The 27,705-nt window shown below is 45.7% G+C and overlaps 1 protein-coding gene across 2 annotated transcripts in view; it reads right to left on the reverse strand.

Annotated features, from left to right (window-relative positions):
* The window catches only part of MAPRE3 (microtubule associated protein RP/EB family member 3), a 53,972-nt gene extending 29,423 nt beyond the window's left edge, over nt 1-24,549 (reverse strand). The window contains exon 1 of one of the 2 annotated variants that reach the window (XM_047853961.1): nt 24,376-24,549. The gene's annotated coding sequence lies outside the window, so the exon portion shown is untranslated. The remainder of the gene's footprint in view (nt 1-24,375) is intronic. The other variant, XM_047853965.1, reaches the window with a different exon arrangement.
* Nucleotides 24,550-27,705: the final 3,156 nt, after the last annotated feature.

A 27,705-nucleotide genomic window follows, 5' to 3' on the forward strand; every position in this document is an offset into this window, starting at 1 on the left:
CATTTATTTTACTTATGTAGGGTTCTACAAAGTGAATGAGGAGTTTTATTCTGTTTTCAAAAACAGTAGGAGTTACTTTCAAGCAAGCAGACATGGATCATAACTATGGAGCAGTGACTTTTAATAAAGCGAATGGCAGTGACCCACAGACCTTTTGTAGCCAATTACAATCTCCAAAGTCTTCTTCTCCCTACCACCACTGTCAAGCTCTTTATATTTCTAGTGATCAAGGCTGTAGGCAGTATTGGTTCAGCCACCACTATCACTTTCTTTTTGCTACTGTCCTTCTTCTAGGACTAGACATGCCAACTGATGGATAGGCTGAGCCGCAGCGGCAGACCTGATTGTCCCTGGGGTTGATTAACTAAGCCTCCCCAGACTCTGTTTTAGATCTCTTAAATCTGGTAACTATGCACTGTGCACCCACTGAGTGTCAAGGACAGCGCTGGGCACTGGTGATAGGCAGATGAACAGGATGAGTCCCCTGCTATCAAGGAGCTCATAGATGAACTGTGGAGACAGACATACCAATGACAACATCATATACGAGAGCTATAACATCAATCAGTTCCTCCCTGGTAATTATTGGAGCAATTCCTCTCTTGGTAACTACTTTAATTGTTATTAAATTCGAAAAATTACAAAAGCAGTATTCAAATAACACAGATGGGTATAAAATTAAAAAGTAAAGTTTACTGATATCAGGTACATATATTCTTCAGACCTTTTAATATATGTATTCAAAACATATACATATATTTATTCCATTGTTTAAAGAAAAACAATAAAACCTTGTGACTTTTTTCCTCTAAAAATATCGTGGTTACTTTTCTATGCAGTATATAGAGATTCACCACATTCTCCTTGATGATTACATATTCTTTTGTATTCAGGAATAGTTAATTTCTCTGAAAAGGTTAGGGAAAGTTTTGAGTAAAAGGTGATTTGTGATCTGGGCCTTGAAGGAGGAGCTGGAGTTCATTTAGTAAAAAGCAAAGCCAAGAGATGCTTGCGATGTATGAAAGGTGGTTCAGGGAGTGTGGACAGCTTGAGCATGTAAGAGAGGTGTGGAAGTACACAATCTCTTTGGGGACCACCAGTGGTCTGGTGAGGGCATGCTGTTCCTCAGACTTTGGTGTGCATCAGAATCACCCTGGGAATTTTATAAAATTGCAGCTGTCCCATCCCCTACCTTGAGATTCTGATTCAATAGGCTGATGTCCCCCAAAGTCTTTGCTCTTCACCACTACACTAGACTGCCTTCCTTCTATGAGGGTGTATTCCCCTCATCCTTCATAAGGCAAGGAAGGTAACTGGAGGCCAGAAAGTCCCCATGATAATGGAGTAGAAAGTCCTGACACCTGGGGTGCCTGGGGGGCTCAGTAGGTTAAGTGTCTGACTCTTGGTTTCAGCTCAGGTCATGATCTCATGGTTCATGAGTTTGAGCCCCTCATTGGGCTCTGTGCTGACAATGTGGAACCTGCTTGAGATTCTCTATCCCCTCTTTCTCTCTTACCTTCCCCCACTCACTCCATCTCTCTCAAAAAAATAAATAAGCAAAAACATTTTAAAAAGGAAAAAAAGGGGGGGTGCATGGTAGCTCAGTGGGTTGGGCGTCCAACTTTGGCTTAGGTCATGATCTTGTGGTTTGTGAGTTCAAGCCCCATGTCGGGCTCTGTGCTGACAGCTCAGAGCCTGGAGCCTGCTTCAGATTCTGTGTCTCCCCCTCTCTGTCCCTCCCCTGTTCATGCTCTGTCTCTCTGTGTCTCAATAATAAACGTTAAAAATTTTTTTTTAATAAAAAAAATAAAAATAAAAAATAAAATATAAAAAGGAAAAAAAAAAAAAGGAAAGCCCTGACACCCTTATGTTGTTCTCTCACTTAGTCATCTCATTCTTAGCCTTCTAGCATCCTCTCCCCACCAACTCTTCACTTTGTAATTTAAAAAAAAATTTTTTTTCAATGTTTATTTATTTATTTGGGACAGAGAGAGACAGAGCATGAACGGGGGAGGGGCAGAGAGAGAGGGAGACACAGAATCGGAAACAGGCTCCAGGCTCTGAGCCATCAGCCCAGAGCCTGACGCGGGGCTCGAACTCCCGGACCGCGAGATCGTGACCTGGCTGAAGTCGGATGCTTAACCGACTGCGCCACCCAGGCGCCCCTTCACTTTGTAATTTTATATTGTCTTTCATTTGAGAAGTTCAAAGTATTCCCAATGCTAACCTCATGATTAAGCAATGGAAACTGGTAATAACCTCATTTTATAGAAGGATAAACAGAAGCACTGGGACTCCTATCATGTTGAGTCAAAATTGAAGCTGAGAACAGAATTCAAGCCTGTCTCTCATTCCATTCATGATACTATTGTCCTTTCCCTTGAATTATGCGAACCCTGTATCAGTTTTCTCATTAACTGAGGCAAAGTATGGAAAGCATCCTGCATAGGGCCCAGCTCACAGCAGAGAAAAGTCATTTCTTTCCTTGACCACAACAAAACAAAGGCTGCTCATGGGCTCTGGAGCTTAGTGGATGTTTCTTGATGGTCTGCAAAACAGTCATCAGAAGTTCCACATAGCCTTTCTAGACTGGGTGACTCAGTCAGTTAAGCGTCTGACTCTTGATTTCAGCTCAGATCATGATCTCATGCTTCGTGAGATCAAGCCCTGCATCAGGCTCTGCACTGACAGTGTGGAGCTTGCTTGGAAATCTCTCTCCTCTCTCTCTGCCCCTCCTCTGAGTGCGCTCTCTCTCTCAAAATAAACAAACTTAAAAAAAAAAAAAAGAAACCCCATGTAGACTTTTCTTCTAAGGGTGCCAAGAAAAGCTTTAGAATGCCATCAAATAATGAAAAAGACAAAGAGAGTTGCATCTCAAGGCTTCACTTCTGTGTCAATTTGGGAGATAAGGATGCTGTAATTATAGAGCTGTTTATAAAAACAGTTAAGGAGGTGAAGCTGTCTGCCTGGCTCACAGGAAGAATGAATAATAAACCTGGGATTTCACAGTACATAAGGTGCCGAGCTAGGCCACAACTCTCCTCTAGATCCAAGGGGATACAAAAAGAAGAGCAGGGTTATTCTTCTGCTAAGGCGTGGCCAGGGTCACATTTGGCTTTGAATGAAGCCCTGCAAACCAACGTTTCCCGCTCCCCCCCGCCCCAATACCTCAAGAAGGAAAACTCTCCAGAGCAGAGGTTCTCCAATTTTACTGTGCACAAGAATCATCTGACTGGTGCTCCATTATTAATGCAGAATCCTGACCCTGTGCCCTGAGAGAGCCAAATACGGTCTGGGTCTAAGAAGTCTGCATTTTTCACAGGCTTTCCTCACGAGTCTGTGGCAGGACAACACTAGAGACCACCCTGCTCTAGAGAATATGTGCAAGATTTTCCCATTTACCAGCTCTGAGGCAGAACTGCTGCTGTCACTGTGGACCAGTCAGTGGCCTGACCAGCATTAAGCTGAGTCATGGGAAAGCACGAATCTTACACTGCAGGCTCCCCTCATTTCCAAAAAGCTTCAGCCTCCTTTCTGGTTGGATTCTAGAATGTTGTGATGGGGTAAAGCAACTTCAGAAACAAATACAAAGAAATACGCTGCGTTCCTATATGGATGCTGAAAAAAATTTCATTGGAGGGTCATAGCTATTAATGATCACTTTAGCTAATTGGTTTCTTTTGCCAATGTTTAAAAAGAAGCCAAATGTACACAGTGTTCTTTCTGGAAGATCACGTATGCAAATGAAAAAAAAAAAAAAGAGCTAGAGACTAAGGCAGATATTACCTCACACCACTCCAGAATGCTGAAACACTGGAAGTCCTTGTATTAAAGAACTGTCCAGGAGAAGCCTCCCTTTCCATCAAGTCAGGATGCCGGTTCCAAGAAAGACACTGGCGCCCATCGCTGTGGCTGCTCAGCCCAGTTGGCCAAGAGACACACTATGTAACAATGGCCTCAGTCGTTAGAACCCAGCCCCCAGGTGGCCCCCCTGCCAGGATTGACTACAGAGAGATGCCCCAGGATGATGGGCTCTTTTCGTCCCGTACCTTGTACCTTATGCTCTAAACTAGAGCAAGTATCCAGCAGGCTGCTGCTTTTTAAAGTGCAATTCATTAATTGCAGTCTCAGACCTCTGTGTTATAAAAAGAGGAGCTAAAGCAGAATTAAGTCGTTAATTATTTGGCAAGGTTCCGAGGCGTTTGCCATAACTCCTCGTCGTGTCTTGCAAGCATGCAGGACGCTTCTGATGCCTTGTCCTAGAAATGAGTTTGAGTGGTTAGGAACACAAACATTGCTGTCTTAAGACTCTTCTCTGGTTGTCAAATTTCTTTGAAAAATTCTCCAACTTTATATTCAGCCATGAAAAACTTTCAAAATAGTCACAAGTGTTTCCTAGTAGATCACTGTAATGCTGTGAATTAATTATCTTCCCCACTCCCAACCCTACTTCTTTGAAGTTGGCATGCCTTTCATCCGTAAATATGAAAATAAATGTTAATAATTAATGTCTTCTCATCCTTTTCCAAGTAGGAAGTTTTATTTACTTCTGAGGACGAAAGTATTATTTCTCAGAGCTAGAGAGACAGGCAGAAGCAGAATGAAACTGCTTCTGATGGTCTAGATGAGGATTCAAACTGCCTCAAGTCGCTCCACCTGCCTTCGAGAGTAACTATTACTGGACTGGTCTCTCCTCAATTCTTGCTTCTAGATGGAAACCTGTTCCAAATGGTGGCTCTTCAGCTCCTTACTCTCCCTTCTGACCAACACTCTGCACGAAACACTTCCGTCTTTTATGATAGACCCATACATTTCTCATACATTTCTCACATTCTCTGTAGGTCTCCCATTACAATGACCTCTAATCCCAGTACCATGTACACTTCTTGTGACTCATCCTTTGGCTCATCTTCAGGATGCCGTGTCTCCACAGGCACCAGCTTTATGACTGATGGCTGCATGAAATGCCCTACAGACCCATTTAGCTTAGTCTGCCCGATAAGCACCAAAGGTGAGTGCTGTGGAAGACTCCCTCCCGCCGACACACACACTGTCACCTTGAAAGCTTAAAGGGAGAACTTCACTTTGCCTAGCTCACATCCATACCCCCATCTTTTTACCACAGCTGACCTCAGCCCTTCTATAATTTCTGCCTAAAAGAACCTGTGGGGGCAATGCATTCCATGTTTCCTGCCTCTGTTCAAGAAAATTTTCCTTTGATATTTTCTTTCTCACGTGAATAAGTTCATCTAATTTGAACACATAGGGATGTGGTGAACAGACCCACCATTCCTATTCACACCCTTTAGGATTATATAGATGGTGGTAGGCCCTCAAATGTGTCCATGTCCTAATCCCTGGAACCTGGGAAGAGGTTACCTTAAATGGCAAAAGGGCTTTGCAGATGTAATTAAGTTCAGGATTTTATGATGGGAAGATCATTTTGGAATATAGGTGAGCCTAATGTAATCACAAGGGTCTTTATAAGAGGCGAGTGGGTGGGGTCGAGAGAAGACGTGATGATGGCAGCTGAGGCTGGAGGGATGCAGGGCCCCAAGCCAAGGAGGGCAGGCGGGCAGTTCTAGAAGCTGGAAAAGGCAAGGAAATGAATTGTCTCATAGAGCCTCCAGAAGGAACAGAGCCTTGTCAGCACCATGATCTTTTTTTCTTTCAGTTTTTTTTAATATGAAATTTATTGTCAAATTGGATTCCATACAACACCAGTGCTCATCCCAAAAGTCAGCACCATGATCTTGACCCTCTATAGTAATTTCCTCTGGCTGCTGTAACAAATTACCACACTGTGGTAATTCTCTCACTGTTCTGGAGGCCAGAAGTACAAAATCAAGGTGTCAGCAAGGTTGTTCTCCCTCCAAGGGCTCTTGGGGAAATCTGTTTTTGCCTCTTCTAGTTTTTGGTGGCTCCATGCATTCCTTGGCTTGTGACCACATCACTCTATCTCTGCCTCTGGTCACCCTGTCTCCTCTTCTCTCTCAAAACTTCTGCCTTCCTCTTACAAGGATACATGCGATTGCATTTAGGGCTCACCCAGGAAATCCAGGATAAACTCCTCCTCTCAAGATCCGAAACCACACCCTTCCTCATAGGAAGTAATATTCATTCTTTCAGGGCATCTCAGTGTCTCAGTCAGTTAAGCATCCAACTCTTGATTTTGGCTCAGATCATGATCTCATGGTTCATGGGATTGAGCCCCACATGGGGCTCTGTGCTGACAGCATGGAGCCTGCTTGGGATTCCCTCTCTCCCTCTCTCTCTACCCTTCCCTCAATAAATAAATAAACATTTTTTAAGAACGTAACATTCATTCTTTCATCATATAAGGTAACATTCATAGGTTCTAGGGAGGACTTTTGGGGAGCTAGCATTCCACCCACTATTTTGGACTTCTGACTTCCAGAACTGTAAAACAGATTTAAGTTGTTCTAAGCCACAAAGCTCATGGAAATTTGTTGCAGCAGCTAGAGGAACCTACTCCACAGACCGATCTAGTCTGTCCTCAGCTGTACTCTAAGCTGCAGAGCCCCTCTTTGATCTCACTTGTGGAGGTTTCTCCAGGTTATGGTGATTGCCTGGTGGTCTTGGCACTGGTATGGGCCAAACCTGAGCTGGTGGAGTGGGTCTCTGGAACCTACTTCTGCTGGGTTCCTTCTGTGAGAATGGCCTCACCCACTCAGACCCACACTGTCAGAACTCTGCCTGGCTGTGTTTGCACATGGTGAAATGAGATGCATGGAAGAGAATCGAGAATGAGAACGTTGTGAACCATGTCAAGACCTGGCAAGATGGCCCAGGTGGGATTCTGACTTACTCTGGGGAAAGGCCAAGATCCTTCCCCAAAGGGAGGAAAAAAGTTTCAATGGCACATGGCTTTTAACAATCTGTCTCAGGGCTGAAGCACATGTATCTAAATGGTACTAAGCAGCTGATACCCAGGCTAGGGAAGGAAGAATTTAGGATGTCCCTTCTATTTCTTTACACAAATTTCAGCAAAAATAGGCAGTTCGACCAGTGATATTGGGCACTGAGACACCTGTAGGTAAGCTGAGCTATGCGGGAGTTTTATTTTGATCTAAAACAAGTCATTGTCCCTAGGTTTCAGTTTTTCCACAAGCACAGTGAAAGTGTCTTCTACGAATGAGTTCAAAACAAAGTCCCCCAACATGTTATGTCAGTGTCTTGGAAACAGTGCTACTGGGGACAAAGCCAAATACAATGCTATCTGGAGCAATGGGAAGTGCTTTCTACATGTGTCCTACACCGGGATTTAAAAGTGACTGCTGGAAAAAACTGTAAATGGATAGGATTCTAATGTAGTTAAAAACTGGAAGGAAAGGCAGTGATATGGTCACTGTAGTCAATGGCAATCACAGCAACAGGTTTTCTGTAGGGAGGGCTTAGGGCTGGTGGTCTGGAGGGAAGAGGGAGCTAGAAGTGGGTCTTAAAGCTGCCTTGCAGGACTAGCACCACTTCGCATTGGGATCGTAGGTTTCCTTGGGGTGGCTCTGGGAGAGGGGCAGCGCCTAAGCCACCCCATGGTTGCCACTACTATCCAAGTAGTAGAATTACAAATGGGTTTCATGTTTTCACTTACTCTTTTCTATCTTTTCCAATTTTTTTGCATATGAAAAATAATAAGCTGTCATGTTTTTAAAAAGAAATAATATGCGTGTAGGGGCACCTGGATGGCTTAGTCAGTTAAGTGTCAGACTCTTGATTTAGGCTCAGGTCATGATCTCACAGTTTGTGAGTTCTAGCCCTGCGTTGGGCTCTGTGCTGACAGCGTAAAGCCTGCTTGGGATTTCTCTCTCTCTCTCTCTCTCTCTCTCTCTCTCTCTCTCTCTTCTCTGTGCTTTCCATTATATATATATATATATATATATATATATGCTTAAAGTGTTTCTGTAGTGTTTTAATTTTAAAATATTTTTAAAGGCAATTTTGACTTACACTTGCTATCCAAAAAAGGAGATTTGAGGATTGCTATACACTAAAGTTTTTAGTTAAACACACATTATTCTTAGAAGCTTCTCTGAAAATATGGGCAAGTTAACAGTGATTTCTGAGAATTTTTTTAATTCATGGGAAAGCTAATGCATGGACACAAATCAGGGGTGAGAGTGGGACAAGCGATCCCAAATTCCTAAAAGTGTCCTTCAGAGAAACAGCTGGAGACCCAGCAGTCTTGGAGGAATGCCTTTCCAAACCCCCAGTCCCCGCCATTGGGAAGGGACCGGAGGGGAGAGGCAACGGCCGCCCAGGGACAAGCTGTCATCGAGGCTTCCCAGTTGTTTCTCTCAGCTCACTTCATGCCTACAACAACCCAACTGTGGCTCAGATACCTGGGAAAGCTTCTGAGAGAAGCTGACAGGCAGCCTCTTTGGAGAGACAGTTAGAAAGGGCTGCCAATTCCAGAAAACCGAGCTGAAAGCAATGTATAAATTAAGATGCTTCACAGTTCTGGGAGCTCTAAAACAACTAGCTATTTCCTTGTCCCCTCCCACCCCCCCCAAAGAGGTCATCTGCTCCAGGCAGCAAGCAACATAATTTCCACAAAACAGCTAGATGCTGGCAAGGCCATCTGAGTTCTAATGATAAGCTATAAAGATAAAGATAAATACTCCTCGCAGGGCCTGTGTTATCAGTGGGTTCCCAATGTCCTCAAGAGTCACAAGTCTTCTTGAGTTACAACCTTCAGCACATCCCAGAACAGCTCTGGGCAGAGCAGTGCCTGGCTGGGTCTTGCTGATGGAGCCTTCCCGGCCATAGGAGGTTCTCCGGGCTACAATCAGAGGCTTGTTACGTTGTGGAAGGCGTAGTCTATTTGCTGTCAGACTGGCTAGGTTTGGAAAGATGCCCTGGGAAGTAGATCAGTTGGTGGGCAGGGTGGAGGTGCTGCAGGGAGAAAAGGAGTTCTGAATTTACCCTTGGAACCTGGTGGGCTCCTACATCAGGGTCTGGTAACCCACACCCGGGAGAGCCAGAAATGCACCCCTGGGAGAGACCACCTTAGACCAGTCAATTTTCTTTTTATGTAAGTACAAAATTATGTGGTGGGTCTTGCTCTTTCAATGTCTCTGTCTCCATCTTACTGGAAAGTTGACACTGCTCAAGTGAGACCTTGTTAAATAGAGTGGCGATAGTGGTATCTGCTTCCTAGTTCCCTCTGAGAGGAGCTGGGTTGAGACCTCTTGGTCTCTAGTGCCACTACCAATCTGGAGATGAACGTCAGAGGTCTGCTCTTTCCAGTTCTCTTGTCCATTCGGGATGAATGTGCGGGCTTTTTAGTTTATCACTACAGTCACTACTTACTCACTCCTAGGAATGACTCTACAGAACTAAGGACTGATGGCAACAAAACACACCTCAGAAAGCCACTCGTTCAGCAGTTATTTGTTGAGCCTCAACTATTTCTAGGTCTGATACTGATGAGTAAGTCAGTCTTGGTCCTTGACTCATGGAGCATGTTGTCTAGTGAAGTGGACAAACAGTAATATAATAATCACAGAAATAACTATGTAATCACAGTAAGTGCTATAGAGGAAAAATACATGACTAGAGTGTTTTGAAAGCAATGGCTTTCAGCCTTTTAGTAAAAAATACATCTTACATTAAAGCATTTTTTGTTTGTTTTTTTTTTTACATTTATGTATTATTGAGAGACAGAGTGTGAGCAGGGGAGGGGCAGAGAGACAGGGAGACACAGAATCCGAAGCAGGCTCCAGGCTCCGAGCTGTCAGCACAGAGCCTGACGCGGGGGTCGAACTCACGGACCGCGAGATCGTGACCTGAGCTGAAGTTGGAAGCTCAACCAACTGATCCAGCCAGGCACCCCAATACATCTTACATTATAATCCAGAATACATATATACACATACAGACATGTATAATAAAACAAAAGCTTCATTAATTAAACAATTCTTATTCTTTTTTTAAAAGTTTATTTATTTTGAGACAGAGAGAACCAGAAAGAAGGGGCAGAGAGGGGACAGAGGATCTGAAGCAGGCTCCGTGCTGACAGCAGTGAGCCCCATGCGGGGCTTAGACTCATGAACTGTGAGATCATGACCTGAGCCGAAGTCGGACGCTTATGAATCAACTGAGCTACCCAGGTGCTTCAAACAATTCTTATTCTTACTATGAACTATGCACTCTGACATTTTCTGGTCTATTCATTACAAAGTGCTGGTTATAACTCAGTGAATTGATCTCACAACCAATTAAAGTTTGTGATCCACAATTTGAAAAGTCCTGTCTTGGAGGCCCCAACCTATAATGGAGCTGGGGTGGAGGTCATGAGACACTTTCCTGAGGGAATGGTACTTAGGCCCAGGCAGGTGAGGTTAAGGAGGGTTAGCCCAAAAAGGCCAGGAAAGAATGTTCTGGAGTAGGGGGTGGGAGTGTCGGGGAGGGAACAGCATATACAAAGACCTCTCATTTTACAGAAAAGGAAACGAATCAAAGAGGAGATGTGATTTCTTCAAGGTCACATAACTCTGAGCCCGGGTCTTCTAACTCTAGGTTCAAGGTTCTTTCGTGCACTGCAGCCTACCAGGTGTAGTCTTCCTCTTCGTTTAGTAATTATGGGCTAAGCACTAATTATTCTCACCTAGGCTGCCTAGGAGAAAAGAGAAAGGAACAACGGCAGGAGGCTGTGTTTACAAAGAGCCCATTAAATTCTACATGCGAAACAGTGCACGTTAGCTCCTACCCCACCTGGCTCGAGGCCTGCACTGCAAGCTGTTTGTTCCTTCCCGGTAGGGACTGGCAGGGAGCCATACTCCTGCTCAGTCCTGGCTTTAATGAAACAGCATTTACAAAATGGCCAGGCGAGGTTTAGACCCAGTGGAAAGCCCTGGAAAGAATGCAGAGCGCCCCCACTTTTCCATCTCCCCATGTTGACGCTGGCACCTGACTTTCCACGCATTTCCACCTTGCTCAGTTCCCTGCTATCAGCCCCTGCGACTGCTGTGCCTGGTTAGCCGTGTAGATAGCTCGGTGGTGCAGCCTGAAGGTAATGTGAATCCGGTAAGTGAAATGCAGGCCACAACCATGGGTGTCAGTCTGGGTCAGGGTCAAAGTGGATGATCCAGGAGGACATGAGAAAAACAGGGACCAGGAGGGAAGGGCCTCTTTCAAAGCAGGCAAGAAGAGAAACAGGGCTGAATATACAGATGTACCCATTCATACACTGCACGAAGCACTCAGGGAGGGGATGCGTGAGGCTGCAATGGAATCCATATTCCACTCACAAAACCGTGTTCCTGGCGAGAGGCTGTATCTGCCTGAAGGAAGAACCTTCACTGACAGAGGCCAGAGAGGAATGGCTCTGTAGGGCACCTGGTCAGGGGGTTGGAAACAGCCAGAACCACACCACCTCACATCGAAAATGCTGCCGGGCCTAGGGAAGGCGGGTGTCCTCAGGTTTGAAACAGTGTTGGTCTGTGGGTGGGGAAGGGCCGGTGGCTGGGTGCTGCTCTCTAATGACAAGCTGTGACCACAGGAGCTATTGGTTGTCAAGGAGAGACACCTCACAGTTTTAACACTTAACAGGCCAGACTCTGGGATCCTCTGCAATCCTCATCTCTCCTTCATCAATTTCAGAGAGCCAGCCGCCCCTGAAGGCACAGCTCTACTCCCGAGATTTTATTTATTTATTTATTTATTCTTTTTTTTTAAGTTACATTTTCTTTTTTTTAATTTTTTTTTTAATTTTTTTCAACGTTTATTTATTTTTGGGACAGCGAGAGACAGAGCATGAACGGGGGAGGGTCAGAGAGAAAGGGAGACACAGAATCTGAAGCAGGCTCCAGCCTCTGAGCTGGCAGCACAGAGCCTGACGTGGGGCTCGAACTCACGGACTGTGAGATCATGACCTGAGCTGAAGTCGGACGCTTAACCGACTGAGCCACCCAGGCGCCCCCCGAGATTTTTTTTTAAATTAACCATTTGATTTTATTTTCTAACTTGAGAGAGAAGGTGGGGGGCAGAGGGAGAGAAAAAGGTGAGGGAGAGGGACCGAGGGACAGAGAGAGAGAGAGACAGACAGACAGACAGAGAGTCCCAAGCAGACTCCATGCCCAGAGAGAAGCCTGACGCAGGGCTCGATCTTGAGACCATGAGGTCGTGACCTGAACCGAAATCAAGAGTTGGACACTTAACCAACTGAGCCACCTGGGTGCCCCTACTCCTGAGATTTTAATTATCAGATTAAAAAAATGTTGGGACACCTGGGTGGCTCAGTTGGTTGAGCTCTTGATTTTGGCTCAGGTCATGATCTCATGGTTCATGGGATCGAGCCCCCTGTGGGGCTCCACACTGACGGCATAGGACCTACTTGGGATTCTCTCTCTCCCTCTCTCTGCCCCTCCCCAGCTCATATTCATGTGCTCTCTCTGTCTCAAAATAAATAAATATTAAAAATTTTTTAATGTTACTGGTGATACATGCCCATGTAAAAACACCCAAATCTTACACAGTGGTAAATAATTAAAAGTAAAAACAGTCTCTTCAAAATTTTTAAATTAAAATCTTCCATCAATAACCTCTTTACTCCTCATCCCTCATATTCCAAACCTGCTCTCTGTTCTCACTCGAGCCTGTAATCACTCTGCCCCCTCCTCCTGCTGACAACCAGCACGCCTCAGATTTGTAGCGCTTCCCTCCACCTCTGACCTTAGGGCCCGCGGTGTCAATGCCACCTTAAATTCTGCCTCCTCAGACACCCTGCCTCGAACATGCCCATGCCCCGCACCCCCGCTGCTCGCGGCTTGCTGCTGCTTCCCTAGGCCAAAGGACTTCAGAGACTTAGCCCGTTATGAATCCCCGGGTCCAAGTCAGCCCTCCGCCCTGAACAAGACTTTCATTCATCTCTCGTACGCCCAGGCTCATTTCTCACAGCAGTGAATTCAGACCTTCAAGACTTCATTCACTCTCTACCTCAGCAAGGGGCCTTGGCTCCATTTCACTGAGGAAAAGGTCTCTTCTTAGCAGGAACTCCAGTCACTCCCCTGGGCTTCACCCTGTAAGTCATGGGTAGAAAGAGCCATACCCTCTCCTCCTACCAGTCTCAGTAGAAGGGAACCTTTCCCTCCTCTGCAAAGCCACCCCTTCCCTGGTGTCCCTAAGATCTTTCCTATTTTGCTCTCCTTCTCTCTTGTACCCCAATTATTTTCCTCCAATAACTCCGTCTCCCTTCTGCCATTCCACATATTCAGACCTCCTTATTATCAGAAATCATTCTAAGTCAATACCCAACTCTTTGATTGTAAGTTGGTTGGATCCCCATGGAGAACAATGTATAACAACAACAACAACAACAACATGCAAGCAACCTAAATATCCATTGATAGAAGAATGGATCAAGAAAATGTGGTGATATACAGAATGGAGTATCACTTATCCACAAAAAAGAAGGAATTCCTGCCATTTGCAACCACACGGATGGATCTTGAGGGCATAGTGCCAAGTGACATAAGTCAGACAGAGAAAGGCAAAAACCTACATGTGGAATCTAAAAACACCAAACTCATAGATACAGAAAAGAGACTGATGGGTGCCAGAGATGGGGAATGAGGGGTGGGGGAAATGAGTGAAGGTCAAAAGGGACAGGCTTCCTGTTATAAAAACCATAAGTCCTGGGGATATGTACAGCATGGTGACTGTAGTTATTTATTGTACTGTATATTTGAAAGTTGCTAAGACAGCAAATCTTAAAAGTTCTCATCACAACAAAAAAATAACTTGCAACTATGTGTGTGGTGATGGATGTTAACTAGACATATATTCTACAAACACAGAATCGCTATGTTGTACACCCGAAACCGCTATCATGTTATGAGTCAATTATATCTCAATTAAAAAAATGCCACAGAAATGGGACACCTGAGTGGCTCAGTTGGTGAAGAGTCCAACTTTGGCTCAGGTTATGATCATGAGTTGGAGCCCCCCCCATCAGGCTCTCTGCTGTCAGCACAGAACCTGCTTCAGATCCTCTGTCTCCACCTCTCTCTGCCCCTCCCCCACTCGCGCATACGCTCTTTCTCTCTCTCTCAATAACAAACATTTTTTAAAAATGCTGCAGGAAAAGACCCACAAATACAGAGAACAAACTGGTGGTTGCCAGAGGGAGAGGGGTGGGGTGGAGGGGCCAAATGGGAAAATCAAAAACAAAATAAAACAAAGCCCAACATTGTTTGTACCCTTGGCCTCTGTAATTCCGCTTTATGGGATACACCCTGAAGAAAAAACCCACAAAAGAAAAATAGTAGCTTGTGCAGTGATGTTCAGAGCAGAGATATTTATATTTGCAACTTGCAAAATGTTGGAAATACCCCAACTGCCCAATAATAGATTGATAGTTAAGCATAGTTTGGTACCGACATAATGGAATACCACAGAAGGAATGGGATATTTGTTTATTTTATTTTAATTTATTTATTTAATTTTAATTCCAGTGTAGTTAACCTACAGTGTTGTATTAGCTTCAGGTGTATAATATAGTGACTTAACACTTCTATATAATTACTCAGTGCTCATCAAGATAAGTGTACTGCAATGGGATATTTGAAGTGACAAATACATGAATTATGCTGATACAGAGAAATGTGCAGATGAGGTCATTTTAATACATAAAATCATATAAACAAAAATGCCTGCTTATTAAATTTTTATATACATCTGCTGATAAGGAATAGAATTATAACAATGAGAAATTTGATCGTGCTGCTTCTTCTGTTATTACTTTTCTCTCTTTTCCTGTTGCCGTTCTCTGGTGACCATCCATTGCCTCTATCTTCTCTCCACCCGATTCCCCACTTAACACTACCCAACTTGGCTTCCATCGCCAGGGTTTTACTGGACTGACATTCGCAGCAATCATCATGATCTTCTTCTGGATAGATCCTTGAGTCTAGTCAAGCCAGCAGCACCAAAGCCCTCTTCTTGACATCTCCTCTTTTCTCTTCCCTTGCTACTGAATCATCCTAACTTCCCCACCTCTCTTTGCTCTTTCCCTAATTACGGACAATTCTCGAGGCCTGTAACTCGGAGCACTCATCTTCGTGCTCTATACCCAAGACCTCTGGAGAGAGCCCCTTTCAGGGAAGCCATCCCTCCTCCTGTGTTGTTGACTCTCATCTCTGTAGCTCCATTCCCGGCCTCACCCTCAGCTTCTGGGTCTATGGGATCACTCCACTTAGAGGTCTCCAACTGTCACCTCTAGTTCTCTATGTCTGAAGTGCAACTTCTCTCCAAACTGTCTCTTCAACTTCCTGACTTCTGGCTAATGTCACCAATATTGTCCCCAACTGTCACACCCTCAATTTGGTAAGGGTGACCTGCTTACAGTCCCCATCACACTTGCTCCCAGTCATTCCTTGGCTGTTAAAAAGCCCTCTCTGGGCTCCTGTCTCCTGAAAGCCTGCTTGTTGCCTTCAGGGCAAGTTCAGGCTCTGCTTCCTTCGTGAAGTCTTTTCCAATTACTCCAGTTCACAATGATTATTTCCCTCTCACAATCCTTGTTGAATTTAGACTCTCTAGTACACGCAATGTACTGTTCTTTTCATTTCTTTTACCTGAACTCTCTTACTCATCTGTCCTCTGGTGGACAGAACCCGGCATCATCCTGCTCACCCAGCCCCAGTATGTCTCCCTCTCTGAAGCCCTCCCTGTTCCCACAAGCTCAGGGTCACTCTGCAAGTGTGTTAATAGTGCATTCTGGAAGTGCTTACCAAAGCACCCCTTCCTATTGCTGCTGGGGTTCCCACCCCCTTGTGTTGTAGTGACTTGTACCACTTTTGTTTGACTCTCGGCAGAATGTTAGACAAGTTCCTTAAGGACAAAGACCACATCTTATACAACAAAGCACGACAAATATGTTGCTGACATTTGATGTTGTCATATACACTAGTCATTTCACACATGTGTCTTATCTTCCAAACCAGACTATGATCTCCTTATGGAGACAGGGTTTGAAGCTTATTTCTTTTTCTTTTTCGTTTTTTAAATCTCACTTCTTTTAAATTGCATATGACTTAGAATACAAAACAGAAAGGACCTGGGGAGTACTTGTTGAGATATACTTAGAATAAAGCCTTGAGAAGACAATATGTAAATTGGTATGAATAACCTATAAACCTGGAAACTGTACTTTCTGGGGAATACAAGTCTTATCAAGTCTCAAAACACTGCACCTTGCTATTTTGGGGCCAGCATAACACATCTCTGTACTTAGCAGTGGTCCTGTCACTTAAAGGTGTTAATAGGATGCCCAAACTGGGAGCTCTCAGCCGTGAACCCTACCCATCTAAAATCAGAACAAATCAGAGACTAAATCAGAGTCCCTGATAAGTGGCAATAATCCACAGGAAAGGGGTTGGGGCTAGCAGCTGTCTGCCAAGAGACTGGTGCTGCAGAAAAGTCTAGCTACACAGTACATATTACACCACTGGAGATAAGCCTTCAGTGAGACACTCCTCACATGGGAACAGATATTTAATTCCATCCAGCGGTCCAAGGCCTGCCCCTTTCACATGGCACAATGCATGTTAGTCCAACTATGGTCCTGCTGACTCAGAGCAGCTAAGGTTTCATTCTTACCAATGAGGAAACCCCACTTAAATGACAAGGTGACCAGGACAATCACACCCTCAAGACAAGATGAATGCCTCTCTGCTAATTACTCTCTCAGGTGATGGAGCATCTCCAGCTAGCCATGCCCAAAGATTTGTTCACTAATAATCCCAGGTGGCTAGGAAGGCCTCCACCCCATCTGGGACAAGGGTTTGGGTAGTCAGAACCATCCTGACGAGGCAGATTCTGCTCAGCAAACATTTATGGCAGCACATGCCAAGTTGTGTGACGGGCCGTATGTCTCTCAACTCTAAGACCTGAATCCCCAGTGCTCAGAGGTGAGTAGACACCACCACTGGTGGAGGGCAGGTATCAGTCCTCCGGGCTGGGCCATGGAGGCAACACACGATGTGTGTGCACAAGAAAGACGAGGTGAGAGGACAGCTACTGGGCCACCCCTCCCTTCACAGCCAGGAGCTCCATGGACCTGGTGTGGCAAAGAGAGGAGCTGCCCAGTCTGTCCCTGCAGGGGGCTTCTGCCCATCAGGTGGCTACTGGTGGGCACCCAACTTTCTCTATCCTTGGAAGAAAAAGGACCTCTGAGCTGATGGCTGAACGGAACATGCCAAAGGCAAAGGGAGAAAGGAGTTTGCGCAGGCTTGAGCACAGTCTTCCAAAAAGAGTTCAGATAGGTACGCAACAACCAAAACATGACAGCGAGCCTCAGATAAGGCCTCCAGGACACTGGGGAAGAAAGCCCACCCAAAACAGAGCTCTGTTATACAGGTTTTACTGAAACCTTCTGATAAATTTAAACAGCAAAAGGTAAGAGGCAAGGAAGACTATCTTAAGATACTTTCTTTTCATATATATATATTTTTTGTCTCATTTGAGTCAAGCGAGAGTACTTCTCTGGATGATGGACTTGGGCATCTAGGCCGTGTTTTTGAGTCACACACCTACACGATATTCCAGGCATGTTCTCTCTCAAAGAAGAAACAAAGTGGTATCTAAAGAAACACATTCAAAAAGTGTTTTTGATAATAGTGAAACCAAATAATGATAAATAAATTAAATATCTCGTGATTTTCTTTGAGACTGTCTACTAATGGAATCTATAAAGCACTCTTTTAATGTTTATTTACTTTTGAGAGAGAGAGAGAGAGAGAGAGAGAGAGAGAGAGAGCGCATGAGCAGGGGAAGGGAGGGGCCGAGAGAGAGGGAGACACAGAATTGGATGCAGGCTCCAGGCTCTGAGCTGTCAGCACAGAGCCCGACGTGGGGCTTGAACCCATGAACCATGAGCTCACGAGCTGAGCGAAGTCGGACACTCAGCCAACTGAGCCACCCAGGAGCTCCTATAAAGCACTAGTTTAAAAGTTTTATAATAAAAGTTATAACTGCTTAACAGAACAATTTTAGGAAACAGTGAAAAGCACTATGAAAAAACTGCATCTATTTATAATCCCATGCTTAAGTGATATCACTTAAGATTATCACCTATGGTTTGGCATATGCCCTTCTAACCTCTTTTCAGATTTTTCTTTATAAAATGGTATCATTCTTGACATACTATTTTGCATCCGTTTTTTTCACTTATTATATCTAAAGTTTCCGGTATCAATAAATATTCTGGGGTGCCTGGGTGGCTCAGTTGGTTAAGCATCCAACACTTGATTTCAACTCAGGTCATGATCTCACAGTTTGTGAGTTCGAGTCCCACATCTGGCTCCTTGCACTGACAGTGCGGAGCCTGCTTGGGATCTTCTCTCTCTCCCTCTCTCTTTGCCCCTCCCCCCTCTCAAAAATAAATAAATAAACTTAAAAAAATTCTTCTACAAGATTTTTAATGTACGTGCGGTGTGTGTGTGTGTGTGTGTGTGTGTGTGTGCACGCACAATATTTTATCTGGGTAAGCCTGACCAATCCCTAATTGTTGATCCTTTGGCTATTTTAACTGTTTGATATTATTTATAATGTTACATTAATAAAACTCCTTGTATAAGTATTTTTATATGCACCCTTGATTTTCTAAATATTCTTAGAATGGTAATTTTTCATCTAAGGATATATGTCCTTTTAAGGCTTTTGACATCCATTGTCAACATTACTGAAGCAATGTTTCTTGCTCAGTTATTTTAAACATACCACACAGTGGCGTGTATCTCCCATACACACGAAAGAGTTTCAGTAAAAAAGGTAATTTTACTTGGAGTTGAAACATTTTAGATAGGTCGCGTCCTATTTACTTTGGGCAAATGAGGCATCCAGAGCTCAAAATGCTGATGTTACATTACGCCTGTTTAGCAAAGCTGATAGGACGTGACGCTAGTGAGAAAAAGACACAGGGCTTAGGCTGGTATTGGCTGGTCAACTCCACACAGAGGAAAAACCATCCTTGGCCACAGGATGCCTCTCCAACCTTAGCCAACTGTCGCAAATTTGTACTTTTGGCCAAAGGGGAAGATTAGGTGATGGAATGTGGATTACTCAGCATGACCCATCCTAACTCCTGGTTGAGCGAGTCAAAGCATGCGTCTGAATGGTAGGTGTGCCCTCTTTCTATACTAGATAGGACATTTGGCTAGGAAACACAATTGAATATTGGAATACTGATGATGAATTCAACTGGGCAAGAGGAAGGGACTGTTCTTAAGAAGGGAAGGAAAAGACGAGGAAGAGGTGGGGAGGTAGCAGGTCAATGAAGCATGCTGGGCTGCCAGGGAAGCAGCCACTTTGGAGTTTCCTGCCCTTACGTAAGAGGCTGGCTTCGTGTAAACTGGCTCGGCCGACCGGAGGGAAGCAGGCTAACCCTGTCTGTCCCGTGCACTGAAGGCTCCGAGTAAAGGCAATGGCTTCTTTGGTACCAAAATGTGCTCAGTGAAAAACAACCATTGATGGGGCACCTGGGTGGCTCAGTCGGTTAAACATATGACTCTTGGTTTCGGCTCAAGTCATGATCTCACGGTTTGTGAGATTGAGCCCCACGTGGGCTTCTAGCGCAGAGCCTGTTTGGGGTTCTCTCTCTGTCCCTCCCCCTCCCCCTCTCTGTCAAAATAAATAAATACACTTAAAAAAAAACAACCACTGCTAACTCTGTTGGTCTGCATTAAACTACAAAAGCATACATGTCTCTCAAAACAATTCACATATAGAAGCACATAAAGTAAAAGTCCCCTTTGAGTCTCTCTTTCCCTCCTCCACACCCAAGTTCTGCTTCCAAGAGGTAAAACCTACTGTGTTTATCTTTTCAGTCTTTAGATGCCTATACCTGGGCATTTTCTTCCCAAGTGACACTTGTAGGACTTCAAGTTCACTTGTGTTCTGGGCCTGACTGATTTGCCCTGGCTCCTTAATTACTCGGTAGTCTCTGCCTTGATCCCATCTTCCCATCTGGAGATGTTGCCTTCCAAGATGACCTCCCTCTACCTCTCCTCACTAGAAAGAAGGCTTCCCTCCTAAGATGGACAGCTCCCTTCCCTGGCCCTCCAGCTCTCCCGGGCAGGCGCAGAAGCTGGCCTGAGCAAGGTCGCCCATGCGGGCTCCATCTCTAACAGTCGAGAAAGTGCATGAAAGCCACGGGAACTCTAGTCACAACGGAGGGCTCAGCAGCTTTTTCATTTCAAATTAAGCTCACTCCCCAGACTGGCCTCCCCAACCGGAGGACCCACTGCCCCCAAGACACACACAAACACACCAAGTCGGCACTCTCCTAGTCAAGTGCTCCTGCCCTGCCAGGCCTTCAGACAACCAGGTCAGCTGAATCCATGGACACAAAGGGGCATTTCATATACTCCGGTTTTGGCAGTTGGAATAACACTGCAAGTGCCAGGTTTCACAGGACAAGTCTTCTCTCTGTGCATGTCAAACATGACGAGAGAGCTGCTGGGAGATGGGGGCTGCTGAATTGAGGGTCCAAGATGGATTTAAGTCATGATACAATTTTGAAAGTAGGGTTTTTTATTTTATACACTAGTAATACAAAATAGTGGTTGCTATCTCTTGTTCAGCAGGTACTTTACGTACTTTCTTTCGTTTAATCCCCACAACAACCCTGAAAAACAGGTAGGTTATCACCCCAGGCTTGCAGGTGAGGAACTGGCACTCGGACGTTCCACAGCCCCCCAAGGCCAGGAAGTGGCAGGACTGGCATTTGAACTCAGGTCTGTCTGCTTCCAGAGGCCAGACCGCCTCACTTTCTCAAGGAGAGGGGTTAGAGATCTCACCAGGGCTTCCAGGAACTACAGAAGGTTACAGTCTGGGAGCTGGAAGATAACCCAGTTTTCTCCTCCTCTTGGCCCCTTTCAGCCCTCTGCATCCGGCTTCCTGGGATGCAGCAGCCTCACAGATGAGGAGTTGAGAGGGCTTCAAATACCCACCTTCCCATTTGCTTTATAGTAGATGATGCAAATTTTTGAAAGCAAAACCTTCCTCAGGTCAGAGTGTGTGAGACAAAATTGTTATTTTTAAGGCAGCAAGAATAAATATTGAATTAGACAGAAGGACACTAGATTTTACCTAGCTTTGCAACATCTCAGACAATAAAACAAGTCTTTGTCTGTGGGACTAATTACAGACTAGTAAATTGTTTTTATTAAAAGCCTTTGGAATATTAAACATGAGGGGTGGGGCAAGGTAGTAGTGTAGACTAGCTCTAGTCTAGAAATCTGGGTTCTAATCCCGACTCAGCCACTAATAACCACCAACATTCACTTGTATGGTATATACAGTTTACAAAGTGTTTTTACATACTTTCTACATTAGTTGGATGACCTCAGGCAAATCACTTAACTTTTAATGTCTCACGCTAAAATCTGGAAAAGAGAACATTGAACTACATCAACTGAAGTCCCCTCTACTTCTAACATCACACAGGGGTTGGGCATGTGCTTTAGGATCTTTCTGAAGGTGTCTGTAAACAAGGGCAGACGCATGCTACTTTAGAAAAATACTATTTTCTGTTCAGCTTCTGAAAGATGTTACCCAGCTAAGTTCACATATAGCTCGTAAGACGTTTGCTGCCAGCTAGTTGGCTCAGCTTCTGGAAGGTACCATATTAAGGTCTTGGGTTGGATGCCTACATAGGAGCTTTCCTCTGTTCAATAGTCAACTCCTATGCCTACTGGCAGTCAATCATCTTACACACATAAACCCATAAAGTAGGTTGGCTTGGGGGAAGGATTTGACGAAATCCGTCCTCACAGTGCAGGCACCCTCAGGATGGTAGGGCAGTAATGGCATCATCACATACCCAGAAATATTACAAATATCATCCCTTCTCAGTTCTAAGACACATAAAGCCTCCTTCAAGTCTTGCCACTTCCTGGCTATTTTAATGGTCCTGAAATTAGGATATGCCTTAGAATCAACATATATATTTTGATCTGGTTGTGTTAAACGATTTTACTAAGAGCTGTCGGTAAATTGCTGGGGTGTCTTAGAATCAGGGAAATCTAATGCTATGAAACCACCACATGGATTACATAGAGTTAGGTCTAACTTGATTCAAATCATGCCCCTCTCCCTGATCCTAACAATTACATTCAGTAACAACTGGATAGGCAATGTATAAGGCACAGGGATCAGTCCTGTTTCCCAATAGTAGCCATTTAAAAGGCATTCCATCATTATCCCATAAAACATCGGTATGGATTTCAAAGGCAAATTAACCCATATAAAAATCACTGTGATGCTCTGAAAACGTACCGTCCCACAGCAAACTGGAAAGGGAACATTTTACTCACACCCTCCTCATCTATCTAGCCTCGACACATTTTCTTGCTTCTTAATTCACAACCCTCCACCCCAGTAATATCGCCGATTCCCAAAATACACTCAACCCAGGAGGAGCAGCTCTCCAGCACAGCTGTCTGCTCCTGCCCTGCCCGGGTATTTCGGTGAGCTATGCAACACAGAGGACCACACAGAAGGAATGCAACTCTCAGGCCCCACAGCTCCCATCGCCCCACAGGCAGGTGCATCCCGCCAAACCCCAGACTGGCATTCGAAACAGAAGAAACTGCGTGGCTGCATGGGGGCTGTAGTTTTCCTGAACTTCATCTCTATGTTTAAAACTAGGGCGACAGCCGTCTTTGCTACTGTAAACTAATCTGATGGGCATGGGGGTGGGGAGTGGCTCCGAGGAGGCTGCCAATAGGCCATGATTGAGCAAAGTCAAGGAGCACAACCTTTATTTCTCACTGTTTGCAATCCCCCAAACTCCAAATTGGTGAGTCCTTCACTATGATTTTTAGAAGTAAACTCTCTACTCCTTTTGTAGTTTGGAGTAAAAAAACCACAAAGCTTCTTTTAGGGTTTAACTGGCTGATAGTTACACATATTTGCTACCAGCACACTGAAATCTGGAAGCCAAAAAAAAAAAAAAAAAAAAAAAAAGAATCAAAGGAAGCTGGCAATGAGGAATGAGGTACATGCTTAGTAGTTAAGAGCCCTCAAGTTGAGACACGTTTATTAACAGACAGCTTCTGGCTATGGACACCAACTATGACTTCAGCTCAATTTCTACTGGAAGAAGAAAACAGTTTGGATCCTCCAAGATCAGGAAACACAGGGTGGGCAGGTGGATTGGTAACAAACATAACCCAGGGAGTTGTCCAAATATGCTAGAACCCCTATCAGGTGACAGCCCCCACAAAGATTCACAGCTGCAGGAGGCAGGGGGTACAGGCCTCAGACCTACACCATGGAGCAACCTCAGTTCTTCTTCCTCTCCACTCTGCACATGTTATGTTCAAACTCACTATCGCTCAGTTGGTTACTACATGGAATTTACAGGTATCAGAGATTGTCCTGCCACAAGCCCTCAACACACAAACAGTAAGCACCTGCTATGGATGATATCAGGCCTATTTCTAAACCTCACAGTACACCAGGGTTGTACTGTATTAAAAAAAAAAAAAGTAGAAGCGAAAAGAAAAACAAAAAGAGAGAGAGAGAGAAAAGCATACTAAATAGTACTGAAAGATGCTTATTCACAACACCACACCGGAAGCGCAGTAACTTCAGCTCTCCAGTGCAACCTTCCCCCCGCCCCCCCACTACCTCTAGTCCCTCTCCGTAGCACCAGCCAAGGCCATAGCCCAGCCCACTAGAAGGCCACCATGCACTAGCGGGTGTTCACTAAACACTAGCTGATCGCCATGGGGCTGAGTCCTCAGCAAAATCTATTCTGAAAGCCCCACGAGCTCTTAGCAGCCAGTCAGAACTGTCCAAACCTGCTTCCCCACACCAGCCAGGGCACGAGCTTGTGGGGTAAGAAACCTGAGGCCCCAAGGTTTGGGCAGGCAGAATGTCCCCCCTCCCCCCAGTCTCCCCTCGCCTTCTCCCTTGTCACTCTTTTTCTGGCATATCACTGGGGAAAACCAGAGAGGCCGGAGGTGTCAGGCCCAAGAAGAGTAAGGAGAAGGGACAAGGGCGGACTGGAGGCAGTTGGGGCTGTGGGGAGAGAATCAGTCCCGCGTGGAGGTGCGGTGGCGCCGCATCTAGTGGGGAAGGACCCCCCCCCCCCCACCCCTGACTCCCCAACCCTGGGGTGGGTCCGGAGGGACGGCAGGGAGGGGGAGTGGCTCGGAGGCCTGACGGCCGCCGCCGGGAACCCAGGAGAGAGGGATGGAGGGACAGAGGCGGAGGGGGTGAGTCGCGGCTGGGGGGGCGGAGGCGCGGGTGGGGAGGCGAGGGGGGCAGCCCGGTTCCCCTCCCCCAGCCCGGGCCCGGGCCTCTCGCTGACTCAGCCCCACGGCGTCGGTCGCCTCGGCCGGGACTCACAGTGCGCGAGGCGGCTCCGGCGGAGGCGGCGGGGCGGGGAACAAGCGGCGGGGGCGCTGCGGCTGAGGCTGCGGCTCCGGCCGGAGGCTCCGGGGCGAGGGGTCCTAGCAGAGGCCGCCGCGGTCTCCGGCTTCAACGCACAGGGACTGCGGGGGAAGAGAGCACTGCGCAGGCGCGATGCGGCCACCGCTGTCAGTCCGAGAGGGGCGGGGCCAGGGCACCCGCCGTCTCCAAGGCAACTGGGCGGCGAGGAAAGGACAGCCCCAACCTCCACCTCTTAGCGACGGCGGCGGTTGGGGGGGGGGGGCGTTGGTGGGGGACAACGAGAACAGTCTCTCTACATTGTCATAGCAACAAGGAGAAGAAACCACCTCGTACATTTATGGTGGTACCGAGGGAGCGCTCTTACCTTGTCACCATGGCAACTGGGAACAGCCCCTTCCTTTTTCCTTAGCAACAGGGTAACAATTCCTCCGCCCTGTCTAACGAAGCGCAGAAGGAACAACCATTTACACCTGATTCCGTAGTAGCCGGATGACGGGTTCTTATCTGCCTCACGGCTACTGCAAAGGAAAAAATTTGCGCATTATTTCTTCTCTTTCAGCAACGCATGAGAGCTCTAAGGCTAAGCTCCTCGCGGTTTATGGTTTTTCATCACAGCCCGTTACTCTAATCTCCGAGTTCAATTTTCCCCTCCCCGTGTTAAACATACCTTTTCGTCTTCTGCCAGAAAGTCTATACCTTTACTCCTAGATCGAGCTAACAGAATCGCCTATACACGTATCTCTTGAGTTTTTATCAACCTCATTGTCTCTCCCAATGCATTTGTGAGCATTTCTTGTGTCTTCATCTTGTCCATTAGCTGGTTGAGATTCTATCTCCTCATAACTAGTTCCCTCCCTGATATGTTCACTGGTGTCTCCAAATTCCCTATGCCAAGTCTGCTTTGATGGATCTCCCCATATTTTCTAGAGCCCTCTTCTTCCTCTCCACGCCTGCTGTCCTTGTTCTTCAGTGCTCTGTCCAGGGCTCCACTGTGCTCACCCTCTTTGTGATTTCATCAGCTTGGTTCTCTTCCTGCAGATGATTTCTGGCTCTGTCTCCCTCAGCCCTGACTCCCACAGATGTCTGAGGTCACCTCTGTACCCACCATGAACATAGCTCTTTTATTACATACATCCAAAGACAGTGTTGTCTTTGGTTTACATTCTGTCTCCCCAATCAGACTACGTGCCCCTTGTGGGCAGGAATTCCTTCAGCATCTAGCACAGAATGTGACACATAGTAGATTTCCACATAAATACATAGTGTTGATGTAACTGAATCGAATGAAGACAAAGATTTCCTTGAAAATTCTTCAAGATTTTCTTTGACCCCCAAAGAAATGGGTGAAGGGAGTCAAAAGGTTAAAAAAAAAAAAGGTTTTCATTCTTTCTCACTTTCTCTGACCAAACTGCCTCAGAGTCTCCATCAGTGTTTTCCTTATGACCTTAATGCATATTTAATCTCTAATACTCCTATTAGAACTCCCTCACTCCCTTAGCTCTCCATTTTATTTTTAAAAAATTTTTTTCCCAACGTTTATTTATTTTTGGGACAGAGAGAGACAGAGCATGAACGGGGGAGGGGCAGAGAGAGAGGGAGACACAGAATCGGAAGCAGGCTCCAGGCTCTGAGCCATCAGCCCAGAGCCCGACGTGGGGCTCGAACTCCCGGACCGCGAGATCGTGACCTGAGCTGAAGTCGGACGCTTAACCGACCGCGCCACCCAGGCGCCCCAGCTCTCCATCTTAATGCTAAAATTCTAGTCATCTCTTAACTGAGACTCTAGCATTCTGTATTTCCTGAATCCTCGCCTCTAGCTAGTGTCCCTTCTACACTATCCCAAATGCATCCACCAAAGAAAATCACCTCACTGGGTACTGATCTCCTCCATGACTCCTGTCAGCCTCTATAATCAGTGTAGGCCCTTCACACCTTACCATTCTATCATCTGCTGACCCAGCTTGGATCAAGCCCTCTAGGTGTGCATCCCTGGATGCTGCTGGGCTCGTTGGCATACTGGAGACACTGCATTCTCTTCAAATGACTCAGAAGTAAGAATTCATTCTTTTCCCAGTGTCCCTGCTTAGCTCTCAGAGATTCCATCCCAGGACTATGGGTGCGAAAGGATTCTGGGCCCATTTTCTCAGGGGAGAAGGAGAAGGCAGCCTATCATAAGTAGAGTATGAAAAGAGAGGCACACAGCAAGTGTTGAGTCAAGACCGTCTCCCCCTATCCAAGGCAACTCTCAGAATGGACAGGGTTCCTTGTAGAGGTTAATCCTCAGGACAGAGGCGCCTGGGTGGCTCAGTCGGCTAAGCACCTGACTTTGGCTCAGGTCATGATCTCACGGTCTGTGGGTTTGAGCCCCGTGTTGGGCTCTGTGCTGACAGCTTGAAGCCCGGAGCCTGCTTCGGATTCTGTGTCTCCCTCCCTCTCTGCCCCTCCCCAGCTCACAGTCTCTCTCTTGAAAATAAGTAAACATTAAAAAAAATCCCCAGGACAAATCAAGGAGTTAGGAGAGTGAAAACCCAGGCCATACTTTTTCCTAGCAACAGAATTGGAGAATGGAATTGTTCCTAACTGTATCCGTAGGGTGTCTGGATGCTATAAAGACAAGGGGACATTTTCAGATTCAGTGTATTTTGTGTCTCCATTCTGAAGTTCCAGCTCAGCTCCATGGTTGTAAGTGTAGACTTGGGTGGTGTAGACTGCCCCAAGTAATCGTGAGAAGAGACTATGTCCTTGTAGCCCCACATCTTTGCAAGGGATAGAGGACCACTATACAAAGAGTTCCTGCATACCTTTCACCCAGATTCTCCACCTTAACATTTTCTCCACCTTAACATTTTACCATGTGCCGGTTATCTGTTGCTACAAAATAAATCACTCCCAGTGTTTAAGATAATAACTGTTTCATTTTTTCCATTTCTGTGGGATAGGGATTCAAAAAGAGCTCAGGGGGGTGGTTTTCTGGCTCAGAGTTTCTCCCACAAGTGCAGCAGTCACATGGTGGCAGGAGCTTAAATGGTAGGGGGCCAGCTAGACAACCCTCTCCCAGTTGTCTTAGAGCAAGCTTGATAACCACATGGTGTCTTCAGGGCTGTTGGACTACTCCTCTCGAAGGTTTCAGGATGAGAATGATAGTGAATAAGAGTAACTCTGCATCCTCTTTTATAACCCAGCTTCAGATATCACTTCTGGCATATCCTTTGGTTGGAAAAAAAAAATCACAAAAATCTACCTAAGAGCAAGGGGAGGGAACCCAGACCCTACCTCTTAATGGGA

This window comes from Prionailurus viverrinus, chromosome A3, assembly GCF_022837055.1.
Source record: "Prionailurus viverrinus isolate Anna chromosome A3, UM_Priviv_1.0, whole genome shotgun sequence".
Taxonomy (NCBI): Eukaryota; Metazoa; Chordata; class Mammalia; order Carnivora; family Felidae; genus Prionailurus; species Prionailurus viverrinus.